At 42.8% G+C, this 10,077-nt stretch overlaps 1 non-coding gene across 1 annotated transcript; it reads left to right on the top strand.

Annotated features, from left to right (window-relative positions):
- The first annotated feature begins 9,394 nt into the window (after nucleotides 1-9,394).
- On the top strand, nucleotides 9,395-9,476 carry TRNAS-CGA (transfer RNA serine (anticodon CGA)). Its single transcript has one exon. It is a non-coding gene; the product is annotated as a tRNA-Ser (tRNA).
- Nucleotides 9,477-10,077: the final 601 nt, after the last annotated feature.

Raw genomic sequence — 10,077 nt, 5'->3', positions numbered from 1 at the left:
GAGTCAAGCAAAAGACATTTAATTTTTTTTTTTTTTTTTTTTTTTGGGGGGGGGGGGGTCTATGACCAGCCGCAGTATTTCCCTAGAATACAAATAAAAGTAGAAAATGACTGTGAAACACAAACACATTAGGTATCCCTGTGTCTGACAGTGCCCGGTCTACTGAATATAGGGGATCTGCAGTGCACCTGTTCCGTCGGGAAGGGGTTAATAGGAGCACTGCAGATCCCCTATATTCAGCCAGGCTGAATTCCAAGTGGGGGAAAAAAAAAACCAGTCCTCAGGCTCAGGGGGCAGACAGACAACCAAAACACCCCCTCCCCTTCCCCAGCAACTACTGCACCCAAAAACTCCGACCATTTTAATTTTTGAAATTTTCCAGTAGCTGCTGCATTTCCCCCCCCCCCCCCCCTCGGCTTATACTTGAATCAATAAGTTTTCCCAGTTTTTTGTGGTAAAATTAGGGGCCTCGGCTTATATTCGGGTCGGCTTATACTCGAGTATATACGGTAACTTGATTTGTCAAATTTTTACACCCATAATTTATTTTTATTTCCATGTATGGTGTAAGGAATCTCTTTGTGCAGGGTAAGTTGTAGTTTTTATTTCTATTATTTAGTGGATTATCGACATTTTGTTTGCTGTTATTTAGTTTTTTAAAGAGGCAAAACAGCCCCAAAAAATTATAGTTTGGCCATTTTGATTTTTTTTTCACAATTTAGTATAAATATATTTACATTCTCATTCCCCTCTGTTCAGACACAGGAAAATCTACATGTTTGTTTTTATTTATTTTTTTAATTTTTATATGTGATCTAGGGAAAGGAGAGTGATTTGATTTTTTTATTTTTTTTATTTAACCACTTCAATATCAGGCCAATTTCCCTGGCTCAGCACCAGACACATTTAGGTTTTTTTTTTTACGTGTATGTGATTTTGAGGGCTCTAACATTTTTTTGGGGTTACATACATGGGGCTTTATTTTTATCCTATTATTAATTTTTTTTGTTTTTTATTTTTTTATATTTGGGAAAAAGAAAAAAAGATAGAGGGCCTGAATTTCATGTTTTAAAATAGTTTTCCCCCTCTGTTACAGTAATTTTTATTTTGTATTGTGTCTTCGGGGGTGGGGCTAGAACCTTTCATAGAGGTCATAATAGCCTCTTGTCCATAACTGCTGAGCTTATCTGGATCGAGTAGCTGTAACAGGATCTAATCCATGTTGGAACACATGACCAACAGGTTAGAGGAGAGCCGCATCATGGTGGCTCCCATAGCTGTGTATACAGCACTCATCGAGCACAGTGTACACAACAATTGGGAAGGAGATCCCCAGATCTGCATCATTTTATGCAGCTGTAACACTAAAAGGAGTTCATTCTTGCAGTGTTAAGATTTTACTTTTAGACTTTAAGGGTTTGATCCTCTTTACAATATACGGCAATAGAAATGTGTTGCGGTATATAGTATAATCCATTGACTTGTCCATTGACGCTGTCATAAGCAGCCTATAATAGAAGTACAGTGATGACAGGCCTGGAACGCTTCAATATTCTCTGGAACTCATTAAAAAACTTTTATTAACTTTTACTTTTAGACCCTAAGGGTTCTGATCATCCATACAATATACTGCAATAGCAATGTGTTGCGGTATATAGTATAATCCATTGACTTCTAATCTACATTTAATAGAAGTACATTGATGACAGGCTTGGGACCCTTCAATAGACTCCCGACTATCATGGTACCAACTCACCACCCCAAGATCTCAATCCTATGGCAGCGCCCAAAACCTGCCTCTCTTCAAGTTACCTATCCCTTTAACCTCATATTATACAGAAGTAAAAGCAATGGCCCAGTGCAGCTGATGCAATTTCCTTCCGCCAGTACCTAGGCCTGGTGTGCTGGGAGCGGGCCTGTAAGCAGCTTGTAATTTATAATGGACTCTTTTATTGAACTCTGTTTCATTTTCATTGCATTGTGTATTTAATTTGAGAAGCTGAATGTCAAAACTGAACCGTAAGCGCCAAACATTTCATTCCCATATAAAGGGAGACGTTTTAATAACTCGGAGACTGAGAAAAATAAAAGACACAATAAATTTAATGGCTGCTCGGTTTATTTACTGAAATATAGCCAAGAGTCGTCGATGAAACATGAATGCGTGAAATCCTCCAAACAAATAGGATTTTCATATTGCACTAACATTTGACCAATAGGACATGGCTTAAGTAACAAATCTAGGCCTCATGTAAAGTTAGCACAGACCAGAACTGGAGATGTTGCCCCCAGCGAGCTGGATTCTGATTGATTTTCTAACTCTTTTCACATCTTTATCTAGTTTTCTGTTCTGACAGGGATGAATCTTCATATGGACTCTCGATGGACCTCATTGACTATGATGGTGTCCAGCTGGTATCTATTGTCCATCTTTTTTGACAGATGATTAAGTCCAGTGTGGAGTCCTGTGTGCAGAACTTTCAGTGGATGAAGATTTTTTTTAATGTGATGTTAGCACAAGTACAAGGGACATTAAAAGAGAATGTGAAAGAGGTTTTATATGCAAAAATATTAGGATGGGATATCAATATCATATCACACACCAAACCTGGCACCCTCACCCATTAGCTGTTCTCTGCAGTTGATACACAGAGAATGGAGCAGAAAGTAGACAGCGCCGTTCCCTGTTTAGTGGTCACACCAAGGTATTGCACATCAGCTCCCATTCATTTGAAAGCATCCTAAGCTTCAAAAAGTGCTTCCTGCTCAATGCTCTTTGTATCAGCTTCTAGGAATAGCTGATCGTGGGGGTGCCAGGTATTGGAATTTAGAATCTATAAGATAAATCCCCCTGACGAAGCCAGGAAGTGGCGAAACTCCATAAGTTCGGGTAGGCTCATTATATTGTGGACTATATTCTGTACCGGGTCTCTTTACATTTTACCTCAGGGTTGTGTGGTTCACTGTTGTTACATGCACTGTGTTACACTTTATTATTGGTATGCTTTTGGCACTTTAGTTTATTCAGCTATTTATAGGTTGTTTACACAGTTCTTTATATATGACCCAGTCCAGTTATACCACTATTATATTATAGCATACTAGCCACCCTACTATGGTATACATTTTTATATTGGTCCTTCCCATATTTAATATATTGTGGTTAATTGTGTATTATTGTTCTTATTTATTTCAATAAATACTTGAATTTTATTCATTTATAAGTAATCCTGTCTTTTTGACATTGTATTTTGTATTGCATAGTGGATTTACTTTTCAGCCTTATTTTTGCTTTTGTGGTTTGAGTCTCCATCTAACATGTTCATACTACTGTATACCTCTATACGGCTCTGGCGTCATACTTCTCCTATACTCCATTAGATGGTGTATTAGGGATCACTGTCTCTGTGTAATTCAGCGTGCACCATACTTTGGTCACTCTGCCCAAGACTTTTATATATACAGATAAATTTATTGAGAACATGCAAAAGTTATCCATCTTTGACATACTATTGACAGACACCATAAAATACTGAGCCATGTACATCAGTTAGGTATGTGCAGGTTTGTGCAAATTCTCTACAAACCAGTGCCGGCAGGTTCCTGCATATCTTTGTCGGGGCACTTACATGCTGCTATAGGCTGAATCCCATATGCATTATGTTCTCAGTTCCCCCGCCAACAGGGCTGTGCCCATCCTTTGTTACTATAATAGATTAATGGCTGCGTGCAATCTCTACTTAGCAGGCTGGCAGGATTATAAAAGGAAATTGCACATAAGCCCCTAGCAAAGTTTGTCCTTGTATATAGGAATAAATAATTTCCTTAATGAAGAGCTAATGAGCTGGCGTAACGCCACCCCGATCTGATTTACCTAAGATAACCCATAGCCCCTGGTGTGCTAGGTGAGAGCCATCATCAGCAACAAGATCAGGCCTCCGAGGTACATCTGTGAATTTTAATGATATAGGGACTCATCTGTATGCATGATAATACGGATTCATTATAATATATACTCAACAGCAGATTTTGCTATCCTTTATTTAAGAAGCACAGGCTAGAGGAGTAATTTAATCTGCTTCTCTGTCGATGAGATATAGCCATAAAGCCAACAATATTACTTGATGGAAAAACAGAAAAATCCATCTCAATTATACGACCGATATAAATCATCACAATATTACATAAAGGTAAGCTAGAAACGGGACAGAAAACCGAGAAAGTGCCCATAACAACAAGAAAAAAATAAGAAAAGTCCAGGTACATGGGGACTGTGATATGTATATCTACCAGTAGGGGCAGTGTCAGCGCTGCACCTCCCATGAGGCGACCTGAAGCGACCGCTTCAGGCGGCGCTATGCCAGGGCCTAGGGGAGGGCGGCATTTTTGCTTACCAGGCTTGCTGTCATCCGCATCGGGCGGCAAAACAGGTAGGTTCACCCCTGGGCAGTGTTAAACAAGAAACTGCATGGGGCCCCAGAAATGGATAAGGCCCACAGTGACCACATAATGATCTATTATACTGTGTAGGAACAATAAGGGGGCAGTATTCTATATGTGGCGGCAGTAACAAAGACCATATAAGGGAGGCCTCCAGACTAGGGTTGAGCGATCGGGATTGGGAAAGATTGGATCCCGATCGGCAATCGAGCAAATTTCACGATCGCGATCGGCTGGAAAATGATCGGGAATTGGATTTTAAAATCAATTCTGAATTCTCAAGATCAGCTCAACCCTACTCCAGACATAACTATGCATGGCCAAATCCAGTCCAGTCTCTTAGTCCACTTATAAGGGTGAATTTATCATACTAGACTTAGATGGCACCCATGTACTGGCTTCAAATAAAGTCATACTCACTTATCCCCAAACCAGTCCCATTTCCCATTCTCTCATGTACCCTCTTGTGGTTGCTAGAGAGGGACTGATGACATCACTTACATATGTAACCAGTTCCTTACCAGCGACCACTGAGGACCTTGATTGGTCACAATGGTCTTTTAAGGCTCTCTGATTCTGGAGTGGTGAGCCCAGGGATGAGATTGAAAGGGGACCACGATGGGCCAAAGGAGCACTGGGAATAGATGGGTATGGTTTTTTGTTTGTTTTTACAGCCATGCCTGAATTTGCTCAAAATCCTGTAAAACCCTTTAATAATTTAATAAGTAATACTAAACTACTAGAAACAACCCCGATAACACCTGCTAATGCGTCCAAATCCCTGATGTAGTTCCCTAACTAGGCCATGTTATATAGCAGAATAAATGTCTATTTTACGGTTCCTCTACGGGCATACCAGCACATTCTACGTTATTTGCCTTGGGATTCTCCATTCTTTTAACCCAGTGTTTGCAAATCCCAATTCTTATCAATTAAGAGCATCATATTGTCCAACAATTCCATTCGGATGGTACTGAAACAGTTAACAAGAACCTGCATGTTGCTGGAAAGCTAAAGAGATGGCTCACCCAATGTACAGCTGTTCAGGAAGGAAAAAATACAATTGTCCTTCATTAAAAACATGAGATCTTTTCATTGCTGGATGTATAGACATAAAATACTGGAAAGGTTCCATGTAGATTTAACGGCCCTATGGACAGCCTTGGACGCGGTGCGCTCCAGCTAAACAAAAAGTCTAAACATAGCAATTGGCCGTCTCTTCCTCGCTGCTGCTTTCAAAGCTAATCCCAGATCAAGCAATACCGGTTCACATTGAGAAGTAAAGCAGCGATCTTCAGACTTGGCAGCTCCCTTTGTGATGTTATCGTCTTGAGAAAGGTTTCTCTGCTGAAAGGGTTTGCATTTATATCGCTGTTTTAGATCAGTTTCTATAATGGAGAGCAGAAGTAGTAAATGGTTTCTACAGCCAGACCTTTAGAAGAATTGAAGTTAATCACCAGTTCTTGGCAGCATATATTATTCTCCAAAAAAGACTAGATTTCACTGCAAAGACCAGTCAGTGGGCCGTCTGATGCTGGTATGGATAAAAATGTTGCATAAAAGCAGATGTGGAAGCTGAAACAGATTGCTATGTCTAATGGTGATGGACAAGAGAGTCCACCACCGAAAGAACCTAGTAGAGGAAAGCAGAGAGGCCGGGAGTTGTAGTCAGTCATGGTTGGGTTCATGGTGGCTGTAGCTGGCTCAACCAACCCCTCAGCAATTCACAGGTGGAAGGTGGTGAAGGTAAGATCCTCCAGGACACTTCCAAAGTTACCCAAAACACACAGTCCCATAAAACATGAGCAGAGTGATGGCCAATCTCCTGACTTCCAATTGACATATGACATGACCATAGCTAACAGATTGACAACTTGATGAAGATACTCCAGCTCCTTCCTCCTCTCTGACTAGAGATGGAGGCACTTCTCCTTACCTGGGAAAGAAGAAAACGTCTCCCAATGGAGAAAAACTGACTAGTACCATCTGTTCGTCTTCAGCCAAAATGATTTGTCCCACTTGAAGCAGCACATAACAAAAATATATGTGCAAATTCACTTGGAGCATCATGTTCCCTTATGGTCACCACATAGGACTACCATAAAGATTAATAGGTCCTGATGTGTCGCAACCACAAGAGAAGCCAGATGTTCCAGCAGATGTAGCCATCGATCCTTTGTACTCTGAAGAGCTCATTTGCATATGAATCAAAATCAAATTTTCTCTGCAACAAGGTTGTACTTTTACACAAACAAAGGTTCACTGTTAGAGATGAGCGAGTAATATTCAATCAAGTAGGTATTCGATCGAATACTACGGTATTCGAAATACTCGTACTCGATCGAGTACCACTCGCTATTCGAATGGAAAAGTTCGATGCAGAACCAGCATTGATTGGCCGAATGCTATACAGTCGGCCAATCAACGCTGGTTCTTCTCCTACCTTTAGAAGTCTTCTCCTTGCAGCTTCCCCGCGGCGTCTTCTGGCTCTGAATTCACTCTGCCAGGCCGGCTTTACGAGCGCTCCCATTGAAGTGAATGGGAAGTGTTTCAAAGCGCTCGCGTGTACGACTCGGAATGAGCCGAGCGCTTACACCATGTGAAGGGGCCCTTACTCACTTCTCCTGGGCTCCGGAAGTCCCTTGGCATCCTTTTCAGGCTTATTCTGGCATCCTGATTCAAAATAAGTGGTCACGTGGGACATGCCAAGGTCATAACACTTGTCTCTAAACGTCATAAGGTTGGCATGCCCTACATGACTGCTAAGGCCCAACTACTGGTATAATGTTTTGTGGGTTGTGAACCCCAAGAATTTTGGATTCTGCTGAACCCAGAACTTTTGTAAAATTAGAAAAAAAACCTGGCTTGTTACAAATCGGTTCACTAATGCCTACTTTTAAGATGTCTAAATTAAAATGCATTTTATTGGCAAATTGGCACAGATATATATGGAGCCTGTAGCTTTAAGATGGAGGGGAGGTAGTCATGTTTGGCGGAAAGCCTCCTCAACGTCATAAGAAGACATCAGAATTACAAGTTGCATATGTTAATGGTGAATTGGAAGCAGCTTCTTACAGAATTTTGCATTGAAGACAAGGAACACTCCTAATGACTTATATACATAGTTATCTCCTTCATAAACAACAGGATCTCAACTCCCCCATTGTCTAAATGTCTCTACTGTTCAGTACAATGAAGATAATGCTTTGTTGGGATATGAGATTGACTTATGAGAAGTGACATTTTTAAAGGGCATACTTCACAGCTTTCCTTGAGAACTTAACATTCGCACAACTGATAAAAAAAGATCATTTGCAATCCATTGTTATTCACATAAACGTCACGCATAATATTTCCCGATGAAAGTCATATGTTTAGTTAATAAAGAGATTATTGCGATGTATGTTTCTTCTAGATTAGACTAAATTCACACAGCTTAGTTTGCAGAGGTATTTGGGGTGGTCTCCCACCTGAGTTACCTCTACAAGTTCCAATCCTCGGTTGGCCCACTGTTTAGCCTCAGATACAATGAAGCTTATTAACCTGACCCTCACACCGTGGGTTCCGTGGGTGAAGATTGAGCAGGACGCGTCTTTCTTCAAAATCCTGAAAAAAAGAAGAATCATCCGCCACTGATTTCCATTGAAAAAAATTTGTTACAAAATCAGCTCCAAATTCCTTGGAGTGAACGGCAGCTGAGATATAGTAAAGGAATATTCCAAACTCTACCTATTGTGATAGCCTGTTTTGATGACTTGTAAGTGCTACAGGCTTGTGATATGGGAGGCAAATTTGTGGTTGTGTTGAAAAGTGGTGAAAATAAAAGCCATCAAAAATTATCCCTTTATGGGAGCAGATCTGAAATCACAATGGTTTTGTTTTTTTTTGTTTTTTATGCCAGTACTGTGGCACCAACATTGTGGTGTAGTGGAATGTGGTGGTCTTATGTTTCAGCAAATATCACGAAATATCAGGATCTGGCTGATATAGAGAGCAGTAGAACTTTAATCTTATATAGTGCTAAGAGATAGGTCGAGACACCCAGCTGCAAGGCCAGATGGACTTTGCTGAATTTAAGGTCTGAGTTATCATCCCCAGAAACAGTAAGAGTAAGTTTCCTGTCGTCCTCAACAGCGGCACAATGTGGGGTATTTCTGCCCCTGTGTGCTGGTAGGACAGGCGGATATTTAATTAGCCAATCAAATGCGTGGCAGGCCCTATAAGAGGGCACAAGAACCTCCCCTCTGCGTGTTTTTTTCTGTCCTGTGTGGACAGAGGACAGGTGGGAGGACTTGTGTCCTCTTTGAGAAGCTCAGCAGGATCACTCACCTCCTGAGCGGTTGTTTTCTTCTTGTCACCTTCTGTGCCCTGCGGGGAGAAGGTGCTTGTTAGCCATGTGTGGCTACCCCCCTCTATCCCCCCTGCCCCCCCTCTCCTCCGCTTCCCCTGCTCCTTGTGACTTACCTGACATTTTGGTGAGAGTCCGGGGACTCCGCATGCCGCCTCTGGTGGCCGCGCGGACTGCCGGCGGGTGGAACCACACTGTTGTGTATCCTGTTCCCCGCCGGCCGCTGTAAGCGCGCACTTCCGGTTTCGCCGGAAGTATCATAGCGCCATGGCAACGGCCTGGCGCTGGCGGCCGCTCACTCAGGGAAGATTCAGGCCTTATTAAAGGCCGGAAAAGACGGGGAGATGTGGGGGTAAGTGCCCGTGTTAAGGGCCTCTTGGTGGGGGGGAATGTATATCTTTGCAGACCCCTGATTACAGGGTTAGTTGTCTGGGCAGGTTGCCTCACCTGCTTTGATTGTGGCTCCGCCCACTTCCAGCCGGCCAGAATTAAGAGGCTGGCTGGCCTGGTGTCAGAGACCTTCCTGCAGTATCTGCTGAAGGCGTGCGATTGTGGTGTTCATTGATCTTGAACTCTTTTCCAGTTTGCAAACTTTATTGGGAACCGGCTGTGATGGCCGAGTGGTTAAGGTTTTGGACTCGAAATCCAATGGGGTCTCCCCGCACAGGTTCAGATCCTGTTCACAGTGCCAGCCCGGCTAGCTCAGTCGGTAGAGCATGAGACTCTTAATCTCAAGGTCGTGGGTTCGAGTCGCACGTTGGGCGCCAAGTCACCTCTCTGTCCGGTCTACAGGACCTGGATATGTCATCCTCTACTACCCCTCCTGGGGATGGTAGGAGGAAAACCTCTTCCAAGAGGAAACATCTTTCCTGCTTCGATTGCGACACACCGTTCCCTGATGGTAGGTAGCGGCTTGAAAGGTTGTGCTCTGCGGGGTACTACTGGTCCTATAACTTGCCTATTTTCAGGCTATGAGTGGGCCCGTTGTCGCGGGTGCAGAGGTCCTCCTCCTGTGGAGCCCTCTCCCAGAGATATGATGGCATGGGTCAAGGAGATGGTGAGTTTGGGCATCGCTTGGGTAAATAGTTTTTCCCTTGCTTGTACTCTCCTTTTTGTTTTGCAGGATGATTCCCTCAAAGGGATCCATTGCACCTTGTCTCAGCTCACCAGGAGACCATGCTCTGAGCTCCGTTCCTCGTCTCTCCCCCCCCCCCCCCTTGTAACACCTGCGGGTGGCAGAGGATGATTCCTCCGAGGACGACTCAGTTATTCCAGCAGAACTGCGTTCC

This window comes from Leptodactylus fuscus, chromosome 6 (genome assembly GCF_031893055.1).
Source record: "Leptodactylus fuscus isolate aLepFus1 chromosome 6, aLepFus1.hap2, whole genome shotgun sequence".
Lineage (NCBI taxonomy): Eukaryota > Metazoa > Chordata > Amphibia > Anura > Leptodactylidae > Leptodactylus > Leptodactylus fuscus.
This window is presented reverse-complemented; position numbering and strand designations above follow the sequence as displayed.